We start from the raw sequence: 24,974 nt of genomic DNA, 5'->3' as shown, positions 1-24,974 counted from the left end.
TGAGTAAAGGGGGGTGGACTTTGTCTAGAGTTGATTCAAAGTTGTAAGTGGCCTTAAAGGACATAAAGGAGTCTGTCAATGACCCGGGTATTAATTGGTTAAAAAGCAGCGATGATTTGCTATCGCGGTATACCTTGGCTAGATCCTTTTTAGGAATAAGTTGGCAAGTAGACAAGGGATCAGACCACATTTTAGAAAGTCCCAGTCCCTCCAGTTCCAGTTTGATAAATTTGAGCCATTTGATTTTTCCAGCATCCGGCATAGCAAGGACCTCCTGTAGTCCCTGTCTGTAGCTGGCCAATTCTGGAGTTGCCCACAGTCTGCGCCAGTAAGCCAGCGGGCAAAAGGCCAAATCGTCATCTAACGGACGGAGGCCCAGATCCATCCTGAGGGGGACAAGGGGCGTACTGGGAGGTAGTCCTACAAGCATTCGGATGAATTTATTCTCCACTTTCAAGAGATCTGGTGTTCCTACATGGCCCCAAAGTTCAGACCCATACATGGCAGCCCCCTTAGCCTGTGTTTTGTAAATCTGCATTGGGGGACCAATGGGCCTGATTGAAGATTTATTGTTCGCCAGAAGGTTCATAATGCCCCCCGAGTATTGGGTCAATTTCAGTAGAGCTTTCTCCAGGTGCATGATCCAGGATAATTTATCATTTAACATGACACCCAAGTATTCAAAGGTTTTCACCCTCTCTAGCCTGTTGTGTGCAATACTGGGGCTGGAGTGGAATTTCTGTGGGGGATTGAAGACCATGAATTTAGTTTTGATAGTATTGATTTCTAAGCCATGGCCCTCACAAAAGTCCACAAAGCCATCAAGGATGCGCTGGATACCCATTGCCGACTTTGATAGCAGCAAGGTGTCGTCGGCAAACATGATGGCTGGCACCCTTTCAGTAACCAATTTTGGGGTGTCAGAGTTGGGTACCCCCTCCAGGTGAGAGATAACCCCGTTGACGTAGAGGCAAAACAGGGTCGGTGCGAGCACACAACCCTGTCTTACCCCCCTGCCAACGGGGAACCTCTTGGACAGTACACCCGTCCTGCCACATCTCACCTGTACAAAATTGGCGCTGTGAAGGCGAACTATCATTTTCAACAAGCCCCCAGGAATCCCCAATTTGGCCAGGACCTCCCACAGCTTGGTCCGGGGGACCAGGTCGAACGCCGCCCTCAGGTCCACAAATACAGTATAGAGGCTGCCACCCTCCAACTGCACCGTTTTCCAATAAATGAGGACAAACCGAAAGACCTGGTCTATGGTAGAGACCTTCTCCCTGAATCCTGCCTGGAAGGGGCTTAGGATATTGCAATCTTTAATCCACTCAAGCAGGCGGTTTAGGAGTAGCTTAGCAAAGAGTTTTTGTGACACGTCAATCAGGCTTATTGGCCTGTAGTTGGCCGGTAGCAGAGGTGATCCCTTCTTAAAAATTGGGACTATCTCTGCCCCCGGCCATGTCGATGGGATTGGCATGCCATTCAGGATCGAATTGAATAACACCCTGAAATAAGGAGCCCATATCTTGGGTTCGTGTTTATAGAGGTCGCCTGGCAGCCTATCAAGGCCCGGCGCCTTACCGGCAGCCAAGGCCGTGATTGCCATGGTGATCTCCTCCACACTGAATCCATCCATGGGAGCTACACTTTCAATCGGTGAATGCAATAGATCTTCAGGTAGAGTCATTAGCTGGTCGCTACTATGTGTTTTGTAAAGATTTTTAAAGTGTTCCTCCCAGACAGAGGGTGCTATGTTGGCCTCTACAGCTGCAAGTGGTTCAGCTGAGCCATGCTTAACGATTTGCCAGAAAGTCCGGGCATCTCGGAATGCAAGGGCAGCTGTCATTTTGGTCCAATTCCCCTCATCCCAGTATACTTTAGCAGCACGAAGGGCTGATTTATAAGCTAATCGTTTTTCCCTAATTCCACTTGAAGTGTCTCGTGCTTTAAGTGATTCCAGTAATGCCGCTTTTGCTATCCTGCAGGGAGCGCTGAACCAGGTGACTCTTCTCTGCTTGGGCTTCTTTAGCCTGGCCTGCGGGTTCAGCACCTCTGCGAGATTAGTGCATAACTCAGAGTGAATAGTGCCAAGCTCATTCAGTTGTACAGACTTATATAGGGAGGGATTAGGTGCCTTGGAATTACCTGGGGAAGGAGATTCTAAATCGTTGACTGTTAGGTACATACAGCGCTCAACCTTTTCTAAGGCGGGAACAGCTAGCGCGTACAGTCTTCCGATGTTACTTGGGTTTTCCAGCAATTTTGCCCATTTAATTCTACGTCTATTGCTGGATAGTGCAAGATCCACCTGGTATGCGGAATTTTCGTCTACCTTGACTGTTTGTGGCCCTTGTAGCTCGAATTTTAGTGAAAGCAGGTTATGGTCGCTGTCAAATCTGGGAATTACACCAAAATCTTTCACTTTCCCCCAATCCCTGACTGAAACCATGATGTAGTCAATACGTGACTCGTGACCCGATCTGTTAAAAGTATGTTTTGGCGGGATGTCCCCTTTTATTCGGCCATTACAGGCCCTCAGCGAATGACTCAGCGTGAGAGACGTTATTTGAGTGGCAAGTGGGGTCCAGGCCCTGACCGGTGGATCGGTCAGGGTAGGGATGTTCCATAGTTTGTCCTCTTCACTGGATATGCCCGCCAGGTGATCCGGGAGAGGTTCGTACTGATGGTTAAAATCACCACCTACAATTAGTGGGGAACAGGGGGTGAGCAGGTCAAGAAACAGGGCTAGGTCCTCAACAGTGCCCGAGGTGGCTGCTACCCCCACCGATCTTGAGTATATATTGATCAGTGTTAGTTTTCCTCCGCTTGGCCATTCTAGGGATACACACTGGAAATCCAGTGAGTTGGTTTCCAAGTGTGTGGCCCTGCAGCCCAAGTGGGACCCAACCCAGATTGCAAGGCCCCCTGATGGACGGCCCTTTCCTCCCCATTTTGCTTGAGTCTCAAAAATAGCAAAGCACGGTCGGAGATGTTTTTCTCTGGCCCAGGTCTCTTGAAAAAGGCATATATCATACCCCTCGATGAGTTCACCCCATTCGGGTGAATCTGTTTTGTTAGTTAGCCCGGCTACATTCCATGAGAGAATGGATATTACTCCTGGAGCATCCGATGTATTGGTGGGAGCTAGTGGCAGAGAACATTCACGTAGGGTAGATACGTCTTGTTCACTAGAGAGAGATGTGCCCAATAGGGCCATCTTTAATTTTGGGCAGGGCAGAATAAGAGGGCTATCCTTATCATTCATGTCTGATTTATGAGTTTTGGTTTTAGATGGCTTTAGTATTGTGACTTCGAGCCTACCTGGCCCTTCTGTTAAGTTATAGTCCCCCAATTGATTTTGCGGTGGAGGAGAAATTAAACGACCCTGATGTGGATTTGATATGGTGAGAGCTAATGGACCCATGGGGTGGGTCGGGCAACTTATTGAGACGGGTGCTGAGGCTAGAATGATAGGCGGGTGTGGACGTCAATCCACTTCCTCAAGGCACCCGTATCTGTTAAAAGTCGGTACCCCGTTCCAACCACCATGTGTATCCACCCAGTGATTGGGTGGCCCTCCCCAGGTGCCATTCCTCCCCGGGATCCTACTCCAGTTCCCTCCCAGGTTCGAATAGGAACGGGGAGGATAAAAGTAAGTGAGGGGTCTGGATACTATTGGTGAGTTTGTGCTTTGGTTATTCCAGGAGTGAATGGCATGTGCGGTGTTAGGGTCCTCAAAGGAGACAATCACACAGTCGCCACTAAAGGACTTGTGTGTGGTGCCTACCCATGGGACCCTGCGCACCATAAGGATTTTACTCGTTAGGTGGTTAGGTATTGGCCTATTGACATTAAGCCAGTGGATCACTTTGTTCTTGAGTGAAGCAAAGTCCTCCTGCTGGCTATAAGTCAATTCTGTAACCCCTGTCAATACCACAACATACGATCTAACTTCAGGGGGAAGGTCAACATAGCCCCTGGGGCGTGTATTGTTAGTGTTGGCTCTCTGAGTTTTGAAGTGATTAAAGTTATGGCCATTATGCCTCGAATTTGACTGATCTATCATGGATAGTGCCAATTGTCCTGCCGTGGCTGATGGGGTTGATGGAAAATTATCAGCCACCGATTGATTGGTGATCATTGATGCCCTGTTAGTTGGGACATGAGTATTTACCTTATGCCTTGGTTTTGGGATCGGTTTGGTCTTTGGGCTAGCAATGGAAGTGACAGCTATAGATGTAATAGCAGAAGGGAGTGAGGTGGCATTAGTAGTTCCCGTAGGCTTAACCTTCACGGGAGCCTGCGGGATAGCAGCAACTGGAATTATAGCATCAGATGGAACTGTGGGAGTAAAAGTTCCATGCGGACAGGTTGGTTTTTTATTCTGCATAGAAATAGTTGCCAAGTTTAAGATGCTTTTTTCGGTTTCTAGGAGTTGAGTTTCAATGTGTGACAGTCTCATTTCCAGGGGGGAGAGCAATTTTTTAAGTGTTTCCCACACAATTGTTAAAAACTCGACATCCTTCCCTTTTATGGTGCAATGCGAGACCCCAGTAGTGTTACTTTCTATTGTGAGGTCATCGTTTTCGTGAATAACTACCGATTGTGAGGGAATGTCTTCTGGACTCATTTCAGAAGAGTGAATAGTAGTGGTCACTGGGATGGAATCTAGGGGAGCCTGAGATAGTGCCTTAGTTAATAGGTGGGCCTTCACTATCTTGGCCTTTTTCCTTGAATATGCCAAAGTATTTTTGCGCTTCCTTTTGTTGTGTGGTCCGTTTTGTGGAGTGAGAGGATTGGCTCCTTTTGGCGGCGTGGATTTGCGGATTGGCGCTGTTGCCGATGAGCCTACCTCGGCCTCCTTCTCCTGCCCGGCAATTTCACCTGATTGGGATTGTGGGGAGTAGATAGATTTTAATGGAGACCCCCCCTGCAATGTAGGTATAAAAGCTGTTTGTGGCTGGTGAATATCTACATGTGTGACAATCAAAGTAGGGGCGGGACCAAGTGGGCGGTCAGGTGTTTTAGCCCAAGCGATAGGCCCTAAGGAAGATTTTTTAGCAGCAGTTAGCTCCTGTGACAATCTTCTTGCAGCGTCTAGTTCAATAGACACCCTGTGCTGCATTTTGGCGATCTCAGTATCAATAGCTGTGTGGGTCCTGGTAATAAAATCATCTAGAGTACCGTTTTTCAGTTTAGTCTTGGCCGCTCTGTCTCTGTACTCTCGAGTTGACATGGTATGTGAACAAGGTAATCAGCGAGGTGGTATCAGTGGGGGGAGAGCGGTAGGACCAAGAGATGTGGCCCAGTCCAGTCTCTACCTGCCTCTAACGGCCTCAAACGGCCCGCTCTTTGCCCGGTCTTTGCCCCGGGCTGCGTCCCGCACTGCGGGAGACTGTGGCAATGATGTAGGGGGCGTAGTGGGCGGGGGGCGGGCCAGCAGCGAGAGCGGACCAGAAGCTGGGCGTCGGTCTTGCAGGGACTCCTGGATGTTGGAGTCCCCGCACGCTCGCAGCCCCGCTGGTGCCTTTCACCCGGTACCGCCTTGGTTGTCAGACCGTCAGCAGTTCTGCCCTGAGACCCACAGGACGAAGCGGCACCCGCGGAGCGGGTGCGGCGAGGTGTGGGCGGGATGAGTAGAGAAAGTGCTGGTGTGCCTCTGTCCTTGAAAAGGGAACCTCCGTGCAAACAAACAGTAGCCCACAAACAGAAGGTGAGGGACGCTTTTGAAGTCCTCCGTTGGGCGGGGGGCGGGCCAGCAGGGAGAGCGGACCGGAAGCTGGCCGTCAGTCTTGCAGGGACTCCTGGATGTTGGAGTCCCCGCACGCTCGCAGCCCCGCTGGTGCCTTTCACCCGGTACCGCCTTGGTTGTCAGACCGTCAGCAGTTCTGCCCTGAGACCCACAGGACGAAGCGGCACCCGCGGAGCGGGTGCGGCGAGGTGTGGGCGGGATGAGTAGAGAAAGTGCTGGTGTGCCTCTGTCCTTGAAAAGGGAACCTCCGTGCAAACGAAACAGTAGCCCACAAACAGAAGGTGAGGGATGCTTTTGAAGTCCTCCGTTGGGCGGGGGGCGGGCCAGCAGGGAGAGCAGACCGAAAGCTGGCCGTCGGTCTTGCAGGGACTCCTGGATGTTGGAGTCCCCGCACGCTCGCAGCCCCGCTGGTGCCTTTCACCCGGTACCGCCTTGGTTGTCAGACCGTCAGCAGTTCTGCCCTGAGACCCACAGGACGAAGCGGCACCCGCGGAGCGGGTGCGGCGAGGTGTGGGCGGGATGAGTAGAGAAAGTGCTGGTGTGCCTCTGTCCTTGAAAAGGGAACCTCCGTGCAAACGAAACAGTAGCCCACAAACAGAAGGTGAGGGACGCTTTTGAAGTCCTCCGTTGGGCGGGGGGCGGGCCAGCAGGGAGAGCGGACCGGAAGCTGGCCGTCGGTCTTGCAGGGACTCCTGGATGTTGGAGTCCCCGCACGCTCGCAGCCCCGCTGGTGCCTTTCACCCGGTACCGCCTTGGTTGTCAGACCGTCAGCAATTCTGCCCTGAGACCCACAGGACGAAGCGGCACCCGCGGAGCGGGTGCGGCGAGGTGTGGGCGGGATGAGTAGAGAAAGTGCTGGTGTGCCACTGTCCTTGAAAAGGGAACCTCCGTGCAAACGAAACAGTAGCCCACAAACAGAAGGTGAGGGACGCTTTTGAAGTCCTCCGTTGGGCGGGGGGCGGGCCAGCAGGGAGAGCAGACCGGAAGCTGGCCGTCGGTCTTGCAGGGACTCCTGGATGTTGGAGTCCCCGCACGCTCGCAGCCCCGCTGGTGCCTTTCACCCGGTACCGCCTTGGTTGTCAGACCGTCAGCAGTTCTGCCCTGAGACCCACAGGACGAAGCGGCACCCGCGGAGCGGGTGCGGCGAGGTGTGGGCGGGATGAGTAGAGAAAGTGCTGGTGTGCCTCTGTCCTTGAAAAGGGAACCTCCGTGCAAACGAAACAGTAGCCCACAAACAGAAGGTGAGGGACGCTTTTGAAGTCCTCCGTTGGGCGGGGGGCGGGCCAGCAGGGAGAGCAGACCGGAAGCTGGCCGTCGGTCTTGCAGGGACTCCTGGATGTTGGAGTCCCCGCACGCTCGCAGCCCCGCTGGTGCCTTTCACCCGGTACCGCCTTGGTTGTCAGACCGTCAGCAGTTCTGCCCTGAGACCCACAGGACGAAGCGGCACCCGCGGAGCGGGTGCGGCGAGGTGTGGGCGGGATTAGTAGGGAAAGTGCTGGTGTGCCTCTGTCCTTGAAAAGGGAACCTCCGTGCAAACGAAACAGTAGCCCACAAACAGAAGGTGAGGGACGCTTTTGAAGTCCTCCGTTGGGCGGGGGGCGGGCCAGCAGGGAGAGCGGACCGGAAGCTGGCCGTCGGTCTTGCAGGGACTCCTGGATGTTGGAGTCCCCGCACGCTCGCAGCCCCGCTGGTGCCTTTCACCCGGTACCGCCTTGGTTGTCAGACCGTCAGCAGTTCTGCCCTGAGACCCACAGGACGAAGCGGCACCCGCGGAGCGGGTGCGGCGAGGTGTGGGCGGGATGAGTAGAGAAAGTGCTGGTGTGCCTCTGTCCTTGAAAAGGGAACCTCCGTGCAAACTAAACAGTAGCAGTATTGAAAGCAGTATATTGCAAGGATCATACCAGATACAGTGTCATTTTCATAATATAAGAAGTTTCAACAGAACATTCAAACCCCCCCAATCCCGGTCTATACATTCTGCGAGTTAAGACATGTTGTAGGAATAGCATACATCACTCATGCCCTGAGACCCACAGGACGAAGCGGCACCCGCGGAGCGGGTGCGGCGAGGTGTGGGCGGGATGAGTAGAGAAAGTGCTGGTGTGCCACTGTCCTTGAAAAGGGAACCTCCGTGCAAACGAAACAGTTGCCCACAAACAGAAGGTGAGGGACGCTTTTGAAGTCCTCCGTTGGGTGGGGGGCGGGCCAGCAGGGAGAGCAGACCGGAAGCTGGCCGTCGGTCTTGCAGGGACTCCTGGATGTTGGAGTCCCCGCACGCTCGCAGCCCCGCTGGTGCCTTTCACCCGGTACCGCCTTGGTTGTCAGACCGTCAGCAGTTCTGCCCTGAGACCCACAGGACGAAGCGGCACCCGCGGAGCGGGTGCGGCGAGGTGTGGGCGGGATGAGTAGAGAAAGTGCTGGTGTGCCTCTGTCCTTGAAAAGGGAACCTCCGTGCAAACGAAACAGTAGCCCACAAACAGAAGGTGAGGGACGCTTTTGAAGTCCTCCGTTGGGCGGGGGGCGGGCCAGCAGGGAGAGCAGACCGGAAGCTGGCCGTCGGTCTTGCAGGGACTCCTGGATGTTGGAGTCCCCGCACGCTCGCAGCCCCGCTGGTGCCTTTCACCCGGTACCGCCTTGGTTGTCAGACCGTCAGCAGTTCTGCCCTGAGACCCACAGGACGAAGCGGCACCCGCGGAGCGGGTGCGGCGAGGTGTGGGCGGGATGAGTAGAGAAAGTGCTGGTGTGCCTCTGTCCTTGAAAAGGGAACCTCCGTGCAAACGAAACAGTAGCCCACAAACAGAAGGTGAGGGACGCTTTTGAAGTCCTCCGTTGGGCGGGGGGCGGGCCAGCAGGGAGAGCGGACCGGAAGCTGGCCGTCGGTCTTGCAGGGACTCCTGGATGTTGGAGTCCCCGCACGCTCGCAGCCCCGCTGGTGCCTTTCACCCGGTACCGCCTTGGTTGTCAGACCGTCAGCAGTTCTGCCCTGAGACCCACAGGACGAAGCGGCACCCGCGGAGCTGGTGCGGCGAGGTGTGGGCGGGATGAGTAGAGAAAGTGCTGGTGTGCCTCTGTCCTTGAAAAGGGAACCTCCGTGCAAACGAAACAGTAGCAGTATTGAAAGCAGTATATTGCAAGGATCATACCAGATACAGTGTCATTTTCATAATATAAGAAGTTTCAACAGAACATTCAAACCCCCCCAATCCCGGTCTATACATTCTGCGAGTTAAGACATGTTGTAGGAATAGCATACATCACTCATGCAAAGTACTGAAGATGAACAAGGTTACACTCTCAGGCGGAGCCCTCAGGGCCAGCATCCAAAGTGCCGCTAGCCTGCTGGAGTAGAGCCGTAGCTCCGAGACCCTCCTCCACATTGTCCTCTTCACGTTCACAGCTCGCCAGCAGATAGTCTCTGAGTGGACCCCAGATATCCTTAGGGCTCGAGCTCCTGGGGAGTTCTTCTGAATATGTGTTTAGCTGCTCCTGACAGTATACCACGTCTTTAAGCCACAGTGACGCCCTGGGGTATCGTTTGCAATCCCATGTAAATAACACCCTCCTTTTCGCTAGTAGCAAAGCCACTCTCACAAAGCGGCCGAGCAACCCTTTGGCCTCAGGCACCTGTCCCAGTAAACACAGAAGTGGTGTACAGTCCAAAGTAAGGCCTGTCATGGTATCCAATTTCTGCAGAACATCTACCCAATAGGACTGAACCGCGGGACAATGCCATGATAAATGGATGAAGTCGGCACCCGCTCGTCCACATCTCCTACAACAGTCAGTGTCCCTATAACCAATTCTTTGCAGCTTAGTGGGAGTGTGATATGTCTGATGTATAAATTTCAGGTGGATTATGCGTAAATTGCTATTGGGCGATAGCCTACCCGTGAGGGAACAGATTTGAACCCATGTGTCCTCCTCCAGTTGTGTGCCCAGAGCAGTGTTCCATCTAGCTAGGCTACGATCTTCTGGAAGGACCAGTTCCGAGAACACCACTTTATACAATCTAGTGAGCAGGTGCTTTCTAGTGGCGGACGTAATTACTAGTTGCAGGGCCTTGGAGGTGACAGGCTCGCATGGGAAGCTAGGATAATGATCCCTCACAGCCCTCCGCAATCGATAACATGTGTATGCAAACAGGGGTGAAGCATTGGAGATATATTGAAGCTCGTCGCCGGAGATATTCGTTCCGTCTCTGAATAGGTCACCTAGTACGGAGATTCCAGCTTCAGAGAGTAGCCGCATGGAGCCACGCTCCTGTGCCACAGAGATAGCGCCGTGACCTTCAATGCCCATGTTTGGCGCGTAGAAAGGTAGTCGGTCCGTTAGTCTACCAATCGCTTGCCAGGCTGAGCACGTGGCGGCAATCGTATTAATCTCCGCCCTAGGTACATGTCTGTGCGTGTGGGTTAGTATGTTCTGCAGAGGAATATCTCCCGCATCTCCTCCCTCAACCGCTACATGCGGGACAAAGCCATGAGGTCTGTACCAAAAGAACGCGAAGTGAGCTAGGCCACACAAGTAATATATGTAAAAATCTGGAGCGCAAAACCCCCCTTTGTCAAACGGCAGGGACAGGGTAGCCCAGCTGATACGCGGGGGTTTCGACCCCCAAACCAGGCGGAGTAACTGGGTCTGCAAAGTGGTGAAAAAATGTTTATTCAGACGAATAGTGATGTTGCAAAATAAATATAAAAACTTGGGGAGTATCACCATCTTAATGACCGCGATGCCATCCGCCAATGACAAAGGCAGAGCCACCCATTTATCCACCTGATGCACCAGGTCAGCATAGGCCTGTCCATAATTCTCACTAATGACAATCTCTGGGTCTCTATGAACCCAGACCCCAAGGTATTTCCCTGGGTCCACAGTCCATAGTAGCGGGTATTCCAGCGTGGGGGCCGTAGTGGCCAGTGTAAGAGGGATTACAACCGACTTATCCCAGTTGATGCATAATCCGGAGAGGAGGCCAAAGCGGATATATTCTCGGATGATTCGCGTTTGTTGGGTATGTGGATCGCGAACATACACAACCATATCATCTGCATAGGCAGAGATGCCCACCGGCCTGTTATTAAAGTTGAGCGCGGCTTCCCTGTGGTGCTGCTGAATTCTACACATCAGTGGTTCCAGTACGATCGCAAAGAGGAATGGGTAGAGAGGGCACCCCTGCCTGGTATCACGCTGGATTGCCAGTGGATCAGAGGTGAAACCACCTACCCTTACTCTTGCCGAGGCATCAGTATACAGAATTTGAATCCAACGGACAAAAACAGGGGAAAACCCCATCCGACGGAGAATAAAAAAAGATATACCGCCATTCGATCGAGTCAAAGGCTTTGGCCGTGTCGAGTAACGCGGCCACAGCTTGTAGATCTAGGTTGAGAACATGGAACATCGCAAAGATTGTGCGGAGGTTCCGAGACGTGGAGCGATCAGGAATAAAGCCCGACTGGTCAGGTAGGACGAGCATGGGCATCAATGGATGGAGTTTAATAGCGAGAATTTTAGCAAGAATCTTGGTGCCAATATTAATCAGGGATAAGGGCCGATAAGACTCGCATCTGTTGGGGGGCTTATCTTTTTTCAGTAGAGTGATGATGAGCGCTTGGCGCAAAGACGGAGGAAGATAGCCCAGCTCATGTGCCTCAGCTTACATGGCCAGAATGTGGGGCGCTAGGAGATCAGCATATCGTGTATAGAATTCAGCTGTCAGCCCATCGGGACCGGGAGCTTTGTTGTTCGGCAAAGAGAGTATCGCCTCTTTGATGTCAGTCTCATCAATAGGTATGCCAAGATATTTCCTATGGGCGTCCGACAGCCAGGCACAGGCAGTGTCCTGCAGGTAACTATCTATGACAGAGTCAGACACGTCACCACGGGACGTGTAGAGCTGTCCGTAAAAATCGCGGAATTGACCCAGGATATCGTCTGTTGTGTGATGACTAGTGCCATGATCGTCTACTATGTGTTCTATAGGGTGGGCAGTCGCCCGCTCGCGTAAACGACTAGCCAGTACCCTGCCTGGTCTGCCACCCTCCCCGTACGCTCTAGCCACAAACCGCTTGGAGACATACCTCATTTCTGCCTCTGCTAGAGATTTATGTTCCTCAGTGTGTTCCCTAATGCGTGCCAGTGTGTCCAGTGACGGAAGTGAGTCATATGAGGATTCCAGGTCGTGCAGCTTGGTTTCAAGCTTCAGTATTTGCCCTCTCAGGTCGCGTAAAATGCCTGCTGTCGTGCCTATACAAACACCCCGTATATTGGCCTTAAACGCTTCCCAGAGGGTGGCTGCACTATCCACCGTGCCCACGTTTAGGTCAAAATACTGCACTATAGCTTTATGTACTGAGTCCGCAAAAACGGGATCCAGCAGGGCCTCTGCCCGAAACCGCCATGTAAAGGGAGGCCGCACGGTGTGTGGAATCTGCAGTTTGAGCATGACAGGATTGTGGTCCGAAAGGGTCCGGGGGAGTGTGTAGGTCTCAGTCACCCACCCGTTGGTCAACCCGTCCAGCAGCCAATAGTCCAGGCGGGACCATGTGTTGTGGGAAGGTGTAATGTGCGTGCCTACCCGTACCCCAGCGTTACGCAGGCGCCAAGCGTCAACCAATCCCATCTCCTCCATAAACTGCCGAACACATGCAGCGGTCTTCAACATACGGCTACTCGCAAGGTCAGATTTATCAAGCCGAGGATCTAAGTGTGTGTTTAAGTCACCCCCAATCAGTAGGGCCGATTCCGGCCATGTACGCAGCACCTGAAATAAAGAAGACAGTGACGCTGGTTCATCAACCACGGGACCATATACGTTGGCAATAGTTACAGTAGTTTTGCCCAACGTGCCTCTTACGGCTGCCCAGCGACCCCCACTGTCCGTGCAGGAGTTTAATGGAGTAAAATGTATCCCTTTCTTAATAAGGATAAGGACCCCTTGGGCCTAATTAGAGTAAGAGGAGGCCAATCGGTATCCAGCCCATCTACGCGCTATGGACCCCTCAGTTTGTACAGTTAGATGTGTCTCCTGCAATAAGGCGATGTTCACCCCATGCCTATCCAAATGGGATAGCACCTGCCTAGTCTTTCTGGGTGTGTTGAGGCCGCGCACATTCCAGGTGACACAAGTATACCTCTCACCCACCATCCCGGAGGCTCCTGATGAGGTGCGAACCAGCGTCTTCTAACATCACAGCACATATACATAGTGACACAATCAGCTCAGTCGAGTGAATAACATTTGCAGAACATACTCCGATGCAGAAAAAGAGACCAGGCCCCCCACCCCCCTCCCACTTTGGCAACCCCAACCCGCCAAAGAGCCTCACAACCTCCCCCGCATCCCTCCCTTCCCTGCACAACAAACAAATCATCAATAGGGTTACACCCATCGGGGGCAGTGGAGGCAATGCACACTTCTGGCACAAGGCAGAAGTGGGCCTCCGCAGGAAACAGTACGAGCCCCATGAGCGTGCCAACTAACAGTAACAGACAGGGTATAACCGGTGAGGCATATAACATTCAACCCACAGTGTTTACCTTAGAGCATAAGCTAACAGTGCGCCCCATCTCCAGTCATCGGAGAGGGCAGTGTTCAGTGAGGAACTGCAGAGTGGGTACGACCCAAGAAGGAATAGGAATAGTATCCCCCTCCTCCCCACCTTCCCTCACGCTCAATCTCATAGCCATCAATGGCACCAGTAGGAGGAGCACCACAATACATCCAAAGTCAGTCATCCACGTCAGACGTGTCAGCAGGAGATTTGCGACGTTTTTGAAGTGTCTTCGCATATGCCATCGCTTGCTTGGGGGCGGTGAAGATTTTTCCTCCTTCGAAATCGCCAATTCTGAGTCTCGGAGGATAGAGCATGGCATATGGAACTTCCTCCCGCTAGAGCAGTCTCTTTACTGATTGAAATTCCTTTCTCGCCGCCTGTACTTGAGCAGTGAAATCAGGGTAAAAGGACAGTTGGTTATTCAGATAGATAATCTTGCCCTTCTGTCTGGTGATGTGAAGCACAGTATCTCTATCTCTGTAATTCAACAGTCTTATGATGATGGGTCGTGGCGGAGTGCCAGGCGGAGGACGAGCTGCTAATGAGCGATGGGCCCTCTCGACCGCGAACATGGGAGACAAGTCGTCAGTGCCGCAGATTTCTCTCAACATGGTCTCCACGTCATCTTCCAGTCTCCCCACGTTGGTCGACTCCGGCAGGCCCAAGACGCGGATGTTATTGCGCCGGGCCCGCGCTTCAAAATCCTCATTCTTAGCCTGTATGACTTCCAGGAGCTTGACCATCTCCGCAGTCTTGCCCGCCACCTGCTGCAGACCATCCTCGGTATCCGTTATCCTCTGTTCCGCCTCCCCCAGTCTTGTGGCCTGTCTATCGAGTTTGGCGGAGAATTGACACATGCGCGTGTTTAAGGCCTCGATTTTCCCATCTATCGCCTGAAGACTCGCTTGGATCGCAACCAGAGTGGTTTCCAGCATGGATTGACCCTGCGAGGAGGAATCGCGATCACCATCCTCTGCTCCAGTGTTCGTCTGCCTGCTGTTCTTGCCGAGCTCAAAGGACAGCTTGGGCTGTGACTTATCGGGTTTGCCCATGGCGAAGCTCGTGATCCACACACCGCACACCGGCCGTGCACTCCAACCCAACACCCGGGCAGAGCAGGGGTCCCTCCGCGCCACACACCCGGTCCACACAGGATCCACCAAGGGCCAGCTAGCCGTCACGACACACTCGCAAGACAGTATGTGGCTGTGTCACCCTGGAGGGTGTAGTCCCGATTTACTCTAGCCAGTGGGATGAGAGTGCAGGACTCCTGAGCGCCCCAAGCACGTAGGATCGATGCAGCGCCCGGCAGGACGACAACGAAGCAGGCACACTCCGGTATGAAGGGCAGCCAAAGAGGCACAGCACAAAGCGTAAAATGAAGTCCTACGCACAAGGTAAGTGACAGCTGTGATTCTGCAGCGTCTGCGGCATAAAGCGAATGCTCCCAGCAGGACACCCCGGTGTCTCAAAGTCCACAGCGTGGGCCCCAGGCGTGCAGCACCCCCCACACCTCAAGTAACTCCACAGCAGGTCCACAAGGGTCACAGATGTCCAGCACACAGCGTGTCCCGCGCCACAATTCAGAATATGTGCCCCTGCTGTGATGATTGTCTAAAGGGGCCAGGAGAGGGGTTCACGGTCCCGCGGCCCGCTCGCGGCTGTCCAGCCGCGCCACAGCCGCCCCTCAATTTCCAGGTCGCCAAAGCGCCGCACAGCTCCCCGGCGTCCCGAAACTCGAGAGCCGCGTGGAGCTCCGCCTCAGCTGGCAGCAGGCCGGTAGCAGGGGACGGGACTCACCGGTGATCACGCGTCGGACACCACCTCCAGCACTTTAACTCCGGGCTCCAAGAAGGGGGACAGATAGGTAAGAGACACGCACTCCAGCCGGACCGCGAGTCCGGGCTCCACCGTGGCCGACACTGCACAGGCTGACTCCAGCGGCGTTCGGGCAGCCGAGCCCCCAAAATTTACATAGGCTGCAGAGGAAGGCACAGCAGCTCAGCGCTCACCACGCAACGGCTGTAATGGCATGTCTAGGGCAGGATATTGAAGGATTTCGATGCGGTGGCCGGCAGAGCAGCTCTACTGTGCTGCCATTTTGCCGCGCGCCAAGCCACGCCCCTCATGTAAGGTGTATTTACAAAGATCTCATGTTCGGGGGCTGGAGAGGCCTGTGTGATATGTGCAATGGACTCACACATATCTCATGTTCAAGAGTCAGTGATACGTGTGTGACAACCAGATAGTAAACTGACTGTGATCTTACCTTCATCTAAGACGTTATGCCAACGCGGCCCAAACCGACTCCCGACTCCACCCTGCTCTTGACTGAAGAGAGTGGAAACTGTAGGCCAGGGAGCGCGTGCAACGGGCGTGCTGTGTCACTGCTGAGTGGGGGCTGGCCAAAATGATGTCCAGGGCCGTCATTGGTAGCGCTACCAAATTGACGGCCCTGGGATCCACATCGTACGCACCGCGCACGGCACCACCACCACTAGGGGTGCGCGCGCGCACTGTGACGTGCACTAGTTCCACTGCCTGTCTGCGCGAGTGCACTTTACGCATTTCATGTCGGGCCGGGCCCACTGATCTGCGGTCTATTCTGTGGGGCCCCCTGGGCAGCTGCCCATACAGACCATGCCTAGGACCGGCCCTGGGACTGCCACCGGCGAAGAAGGTAGAGCAAGATATAGAGGAGGAAGCAGTAACAGGAGAAACAACAAAGATCGAGGCAGGAGAAGAAGATGTGGGTCATTCCATGCAGCGGCGGCGGGTAAGGGGGGGGCGGCAGCGTGTGTGTGTCTGTCTGTGTGTGTGTGTGTGTGTGTGTGTGTGCGCGCGTGCATGTGTGCGTCTGTATGTGTGTATGCGCGTGTGTGCGTGCCTACGGCCGGCCTGCGTAAGTGCGTCCACAGACCCTGAGCAGCTCGTGCACCGGTCTTTCTCCCTTGACAGGCATCTTAGCAGCAATAGGTCTCGAGCGAGACCTAAAAAGGAGAAATCCTTTAATTTCCCCAAATTTTTTGAGCTTTGTGTGTGTGCTCCCTGTACAGCACATATACAAAGTGGGGAAAATGTAAAGTAGTAGGCAGTAGCGGCTACTACCGGGCAGGGGTGAAGAGGTGGGGGGGGGGTTGGGGGAATGAAAAATAGAAAAAAGGACATACCTTTAGCAGCCGGTGGCTGCCTCTCCTACGTCCTCGTCATCTTCCTTCTTCCTCTAGTCCCATCCAGCTGCAAGAAGCACTGGGCACACAGGCTCCCCTGAGCCAATCACAATGCTGCAATGCAGCATTGTGATGCAGCGTTGTGATTGGTCTGACCGCAGTGGTTCGCATTCAGATGGGGACAGGGAGCATGTGCATGTCCCTCACCAGGCTGTGTAATGCAGCCTGGTGGGGAACATGCAAAGTGCGCATAAACTGTTTGGCAGGCCCTTGGGCCAGTCAGTCATGCGCACTTAGAGAGTGCAAACCATTCCTCCCCCTGCTCTGGCCAGCCCGCCCCGCCACTGACTACAATAGGAAAAATAAAATGACAATAACAATATGCTATTACCATTTTATTTTTCCTTTTGAGCAGTGGGGCGACGCTCCTCCACTAAGCCGGCACTGTGTGTAGGCATAGTAGTTTGTACTGAAGGATACCCTACCAGTACAAACCCTATGCTAGACATGACACATAGCTTTACACTTTGGTGCAAAGGTGTGTGCATGGTATAGTCAGCCTGACTGTGCATCGGTGCTAGGGAGAGGGCAGGACAGAGCAGTATACCAGTAGACATGGTGCTTTCCTCCTCTCTCTCTATCAGGCAGAGCACTTTAGCAAACTTGGCGGCTGTGCTGCTTTGTAAGGCATCTTTGTAAAGGTGTCCCTAAATCCTAAGCCAGGGGCGATATATGTGGCCCAAAAGGAGCATACATATGCACAGGTGTGCAATGCCACCATCCCAAACCCTGATCCAATGGTAAATCACCTGAGCCTACCTGAGACAACTGCACACACAAAAAAAACAGCTTGTTGGCCTCCTGGTGACCACTTTGTAAGGGCTTCTTCTTTATCCCAAGGCGACATAAGGCGTCCCGGGCACCGAACACCAGTTACACGGTTGCAATTGATCTCTTTGTACCCCGCAACCGGATGCTGGGCGTCTAAGGGGTATTTGGAGTGCAGCGGGAATTTACTTCCTACCTGTGCTTTTTCTGCTCGACATTAGTTCAGCGTTCACAGTCCCTCTTTACTGCACCGGTATGCTTCAGAATCCGTATGAAACTGACCACTTCAAATCCCAATGAATGAGGATGTGCGCTTACTGCCGCTGTGTGTTGAATGAAGGGCCGAACTCTGACTCCCGCCCCCACAACAGAAGCCCCCACGCCTGGAAATGATATCTCAAACAGGGACACGTGGAGCAAACAAGTGGAATGAAGGGCGGGAGGACTCCCTTCAGAGGGACACGCACTGGCGCGCCCGGGGAAAATGGAAACGGGTGCTCTGACCGGTGCAACCGTCCAAGGTGGGGCTATAACGTCGGTCTGTATAGATGCAGACAACCTCGCGGTAAACCAGAGACGCTGTCGCAGGCAGATAAGGAGATCACTGAATTGGCAGATGTAATGCTCTCTTCAGTACAGACACCTTCGATAGTATATATTTGTACATTTTTGCTGGAAAATAGCCCCCCTCTCCCCCAGTTGCAAAAAGACACAAAATAAACGACTAGAGAGCGGGCGGTGTAATTTGGGCAGGTATTACAATATTTTTAATGTCTGATTTTGGTCCCACGTCCACCCTGGTGAAAAAACTGAAAAAGGGAAAAATATTACTCTTTTTGTACCCAAGGCTGAGTATTGCACTGTGTGCAGACAATATATACAAATACACATGTAGAACTAAATATATGTGCATAAGCATATATACATTTGATACACTACCCTCCGAAATACATTATAAGGATATGGCAAGTCACCATGGAGTTCAGTGAATACACAGAGGAATGAGTCTGAAGGAGGATTTCCTTTATAGGATCATGAAACTCTGAGAGGTGACTTTCAATATCATTATAATGTATGGCAGGGGGTACTTTATTCCTTATAATATATGGTCACACTGTATCTCTTCCCATCAAACGCTTAATTCTTTGGTGTTGCTCTTACATGTGAACTTGATAGGATACATGTAAACATGAAGAATGCATTTAGAACCTCTAATGCAAAATGAAACATAACAAAAGCAGTTAGATATTTGTTGAAAAAAGATATTAGAATCACTAAATATGTCAGATTTGAAGAAATAAAACACTGTAGCTCAAAGTGAGTAGATAAATGCAGTGATGTTAACCTTCCTCATACCTTAGGCATTCAAAAGTAAACATGTTGCCAAAAATATCCCCTTTCTGCTTAACATTATTCATCTAGAAAAACAGCAGAAGGAAAAACTAAGTTTGGTTTTTGAAATTATGGTCCCTGCCACGCCTTTCCCCTTGGTTGCTGGCTCTGGCAGCAGAACTTGTGACATCAGAACTCAACTGTAAAAGGCTACTACAGTTGGAAGGCTATATCATTTCTTTATCACATCCGAGTAGGTGCATCATAGTCTTCTTAAAACCAGGCATATTACAACACTCTTTACATGTTCCATGACATGGATAACATCACAGATGGCAACTAATGTGACCTCAATGATGACATCACTGCATGCTTAGGGAGTACATCACAGTTACTTGAGTTAACTATAACTGTTGAATTTCAGTGTTTTTTTAAGTTTAAAATGTTATGTTTTAACTGACATTTTCACCTATTACATTGCTTTCATTTTTTTCAGGTTTTTATATAAAGTAAGATATTATTAACGTACCCAGCCATAACATACCATTATTCTCCTCACATATGCATATGTAGTTTAGGCAGTGCTTAATTTGAGCTGGTGATTTACGGTGCTCAGCACCAGTACTTATGAAAGTCTGCACATGGTGGCCCTGTCAGTCGAATTTAGAGATAAGGACAACAGCTGTTTAATAATACAATGCACAATAATAAATTACTAATACCTGCCTCCTAGGCCGTTTTTACAGCTTTGCGGGCCTAGAATTGTCAAGAGTGTGATGATTAGTAGTGTGTTGGAGCTGTCCTTGGCAACACTGGCAGAGACAACTGGTGGTGCAGGCTGCAATGGCCTCCTGACGAGGGCACGGGCACTTTTTTTTTTTTTTTTACAAATTAAGAACTGGGTTTATGCCATGCTGCCCCTTCATGAAAATGAATTATAACCATTGTAAGCCAACCCTGGACACAATCTCATGGTGTAGAAGCAGAGAGTTAAACAGTGAAGTTCTGAAGGAAGATGCTGTCCCAGTAAACTCAGAGGATGCAGCTACGTTATGGCTAAAACATGGGAGTTAACCTCTGCATGTTTTTTGAAATTACTGGATCTGCGTGTTATTATACTTGCTTTAAATAATTTATTTTATGGGGAAAGTGGCAAGTGGTGTGTGTGTGCGTGCGTGCGTGTTCGCTAAGTGCAGTTTACACAATTGACTGCGTTGTATCACATTTTCCCCGCTTCGTGCCACAGGTCTGCGAGTCCGTGGTTTCACAAGAGAGTAAATACGGGGGCTGCATCCTCCTTGCTCAGCAGGGGCACCATCCGAGCTCCACCGCATCCACTGACAGCAGACTAAGCTGGGACTGAGTAACAGGCATTGAGTAAGAAGGCGAATGACACAACGGGCTCTCTAGGAAATGGGCAGCTCGCGGGGTCTCATGAGCCGAATATTCCCTCCAGGGCCTGCTTGCGACCCCCGTGTGGACGCAGAGGGTGAATAACCAGCGTCGGATTGGTAACGCGGGCACGGGCATTCGGGCAATGCCCGAGGGGCCGGTGTCCGAGGGCTGCTGTGGGCTGCTTTTTTGAGCAGTCTGGGGGGGCTATTTGGGCGCTGTCTCTGTTCTTCTGATACAGTAAGCGGCCCAGTGGGAGTCTGAGTGGCCTTTCTAGAGGCGGATGGGCGCTCATTACCTCCATTTAGCACAGGTATCACTCCCTTTGTCTCTCGAGCCGGCCCATTAATGTCTGCACAAACTGAGCAGGGGCAAGGGGTGGCCTCACTTGTTTCACCAGTGTAAACTAACGCGTGCATTTTTTTACCCCCCCCTCCTAAAGTTTTTTTATAAGACTACACCAGAGCAGTGATATGAGTGTTCATGCAAATGCGGGCCGATTTTTTTTTTTGTGTGCCTGGGCCGATTATCTTTCCCAATCCAACCCTGTGAATAACCATGTTAGTCTCTGTGTGTTGACCAGGAGTTCATTATTAGTGTTAACCCGAGTGGGCGTATACCACTGCCAGTCTCAGTGAGAGGGTCGCCCGTGGGCTCAGAAGACTGTTGTCCCCCTTACTCCCTGTGGGTGACGTTCAGGTGGGCACAGTGAGTGAATACAACTATGTATTGTGTCTCGTGGGCCTTGAGTGCACCCGGTGGGGACAGAGGGTGTATGACCCTGTCAGTCTCTGACAGGGAGTCATGGGTGGGCTCAGATGGGTAATATCAATCTCAGTATATGTGGGTGCTCCCAGGATGGGTCAAGGTAGTCGGTATAGCTGTTATTCCCTGTGGGGGCTCGAGGGGGGGGGAGTCTCTCTTGGCAGCGGGTGAATATTAATGTAAATATATGTAATGTAAACAAACCCCTATCGGCCGTGGGTGCGTCCAAGGGGTGGATATCATGCCAGCCTCTTGACTGCTCCCCGGGTGGGGTCAGAGGGTGTCAGTTTCAGGGGGGGGCATTGGGGGCACCCTCCTGCTGCCGGGCATCCTTTATGGCCCAGAGAGCCGCCTCCTTTGCCACCTGTCTGAATGCCACCCGGTGAATGGGGGAGGTGCCCCGCGCGTGCCCCGACCTGCGCGCTGTCAAGCTGTCTCGAGCCAGATTAACACCCCCAACCAATGGGTTGTCAAATGTCCCCGCAGAGCAGCCGGCACCGGCCTTAAAGTCATTCACCGCAGCCTGCATGAGAGGAGGGAGGGCAGCGGCTGTAAACAGAAGCAGAGAGTGGAGGAGGCGGCGACCACACCTGCCTGGCAGCGAGGCCACCACCACCGGCAGCAGGTGCAGAGCCACCAGCAGAGCGGACGGCCACCTCCAGCAGGACATGCCACCTCCAGCAGCGCACCATGCCCCGCTCCTTCCTGGTGAAGAGCAAGAAAGCCCACAGCTACCACCATCCGCGCTCCCCCGAGCGGGACTACGGGCTGCAGCTGCACTCCGTGCTGGCCCACATCTGTGCAGGTATGGCGCTACCAAATGGACGACCCTGGGATCCACATCGTACGCACCGCGCACGGCACCACCCCCACTAGGGGTGCGCGTGCGCACTGTGACGTGCACTAGTTCTACTTCCTGTCTGCGCGAGGGCACTTTCCGCATTTCATGTCGGGCCGGGCCCACTGATCTGCAGTCTATTCTGCGGGGCCCCCTGGGCAGCTGCCCATACAGACCATGCCTAGGACCAGCCCTGGGACTGCCGCTGGCGAAGAAAGTAGAGCAAGATATAGAGGAGGAAGCAGTAACAGGAGAAACAACAAAGATCGAGGCAGGAGAAGAAGATGTGCGTCATTCCATGCAGCGGCGGTGGCGGCGGGTAAGGGGGGGTGACGGTGTGTGTGTGTCTGTGTGTGTGTGTGTGTGTGTGTGTGTGTGCGCATGTGCATGTGTGCGTCTGTCTGTGTGTATGCGCATGTGTGCGTGCCTACGGCCGGCCTGCGTAAGCGCGCCCACAGACCCTGAGCAGCTCGTGCACCGGTCTGTCTCCCTTGACAGGCATCTTAGCAGCATAGGTCTCGAGCGAGACCTAAAAAGCAAACACAGACACGATGGTCTGCTGAGCCCATTCCCAATGGGTCGCAAATTGCAGCCTGCCTCATGAATATTGATGTGGTAGGTCATTTGCGACCCCATTAGGAATTACTAAATGTATCTGAGACACATTAGTACATTCTATTTTGTGAGCCGCAAAGTGCAAGTCACAAAAAATCGCAATTTGTGACCCGCAAAAGGGAATGGTTGTACATCTGGTCCCTAGTCTCTACCAGCTACGTCGCAACCGAAGGTAAGTAACTTGTCCGTCAGGACTGAAACCTTCATGCCAGGGTCGCTGCTATTCATCCAAGGGTTGCAGCTGTGCAAATATAGATGAAAGCACAAGAGCCCATCAATGGAGACCAACATCACTTGCAAAAGATTCACAAATGTATTGGTGGATGCAAAGGCTCACAAGCCTTCATGACCTTGTCCAAATGAATTATTCAAAAAAGTGAGGGATGAAATTATCGAATTAATCTTAGTTACTGCCAATTACTCGGGCTGCATACCATTCCAGTTTGAACCCAACTATATGAAAATCAGTCCTGACTCTGCTCCAATCAGAACAGTAGCAGTATAGTCCACAAGGGAACCCGATTAGGTAGCTGCGGACCTCGGGTAATTGGTTACTATAGAGAACAAAGGTCCTTGGCTTAGCTTTTGATAAAAAAGGGGGATTTCAAACATAGACTTAAATAAGACCTATGGCTCTGTTTTCCAATGTCCAGCAGGACAAGGGAATATTTATTTTGAGAACAATGCAAGGAATTTGAACATAACTGGAACACGGAACAAAATATACACTGGGCACAAGCCTGTACCGAGTTGAGGGAGAAAAGGTAATAGAGGGAACAAAGTAACAGGCAAACAGGGTGGAGCAAAAGGAGGCTTACAATATAATACATTTTAGCCTAAGCTCTACCCAACAGTTACTACAATACATTTTGCACATTGGATCAATTGCAATAATGTCAAGAAAGTCGACGTGACGTTTCGATCCCTAGCTCCAGTTATAAACTGGGATCATCTTCAGGACTAGTTATTGTACTATTGCCTGATTTGTTGTGACGCCTTTTCCAAGCAGTGTTGGTTAAGGGCATCTTGGGGGATAGTGCGATTGTTTCAGTACACCTTCAAGTAGAGACTTGTAGCCTAATTGAACTACGATGAGACAAATAAGGCGTCCTGGGCGGTAGCGGCCAATGGCTGTCAAAAATCCGGGTGGATCTCATATAGATCAGAGAGTTGGCGTACTGGGTCCCTTCCTGGGTAGCGTGGTGGCTGATTCAGAGGAAATTTTCAACCTTAAGAAAGATCTATCAGCAAGAATGGAGGAAACATCATGGAAAGACCACCTAGATGAACTTACCATCAAATTAGATAAGTATGGAAAAGAATTGCAAGAGATGAAACTTCGAAAGTTTAAAAGGGATACGATAGACTACAAATTAAACGTGGCGTATACCTGGGCTGAAGTCTATGCTCAAAAAAGATTCACAAGGAAGCCCAACATGGGGTCGTCTGATGAAAGCGTTGCGACAGACAAAGATACTGACACTAGGAGAGTACCACTGATCCTTCAAACTCAGCCTAACCGAATTACATCCACAGAAGGCAATGAGGGAGAACAAGGGTGTTCTGCAACAGCTCTTCGTCGTCTTTTTTAGACCAGGTTGGGACGACCGGAAGACCACCAGACATAACAGCAAAACAACCTCAACCACAAAGAAAACTCGTCGAGGAAAAGGAACAACAAAAAGTCAAAAAAGGATTAAGGAGTCAAGACAAGACCTAATAATAAACATTTCGTCAACAACATTGACTAAATCACAACAGCGAGTCTTGAATAAAGGCATATCATATGTACCCACATACATGAGTTCCAAGTTAGAAAATGAAATCTCTTTTTACAAATTCATGAGGATTTTGAGGCTCAAAAACTTTTTCAGTAACATTGTACCATCAGTGCCCACAACAGAGGTAGCTTTATTTAAACCTAAAAGCACTTTTACAGCGCCGATATCTCACAAGATCCTCAACACATTTGAAACTCTAGTTAAAAAAGACTTTGACAAAATTAACTATGTGGAGAAAGGGAAAACTAAGAAAAACTTAAGCCGGGCTGACTTCAGCATCATTGAAGAACTCAAAAGGAATACCTCGATTGTATTTCAAAAAGCTGACAAGGGCGGAGGCCTAGTGGTCATGGATCGTACCTTTTATGAAAGGAAAGTAGATGAACATGTCAACAACACAAACATATACATGAAACTGGACTATGACCCAACCACCGAAATTTGCAATGAATTAAAAGACATAGTATGCAAGGCAGTTAACGTAGACAGCATTGATGAAAAAAACAAAACAATATCTGTCAACCTCATTCCCAAAGAGACCCAAACTGTATATGCTTCCTAAAGTGCATAAATCATTGAACAATCCACCGTTCAGACCAATTGTGTCCGGTTGTGGTTCAGTTTTTGAAAATCCAGGAAGATTCATCGATGTACATCTACAAAAATTTGTGAAAGGATGGACAACCTACATTGAAGACACGAATGATTTTTTACGGAACATAAACATGCTGGAAATTGGCATTAACAAGAAGTGGAAACTATGTACTATCGACGTTGTGTCGTTATATACTTCAATCCCCCATGGATTAGGTCTAGAGGCCGTTGAATGGGCATTGCTTCAAAACACAGATAACAATGAGAGAAGTTGTTTTGTCCTGGAATTGTTGCAATTTTGCCTAACGAACAGTTACTTCGAATGGAAAGGGGATTACTTCATGC

The 24,974-nt window shown here is 51.3% G+C and overlaps 1 protein-coding gene across 1 annotated transcript in view; it reads left to right on the top strand.

The window, feature by feature from the left end:
• The window catches only part of LOC144772911 (uncharacterized), a 2,519,762-nt gene that overhangs the window by 2,262,192 nt on the left and 232,596 nt on the right, over window positions 1-24,974 (top strand). The window lies entirely within an intron of this gene.

This window comes from Lissotriton helveticus, chromosome 8 (assembly GCF_964261635.1).
Source record: "Lissotriton helveticus chromosome 8, aLisHel1.1, whole genome shotgun sequence".
NCBI lineage: Eukaryota > Metazoa > Chordata > Amphibia > Caudata > Salamandridae > Lissotriton > Lissotriton helveticus.
This window is presented reverse-complemented; position numbering and strand designations above follow the sequence as displayed.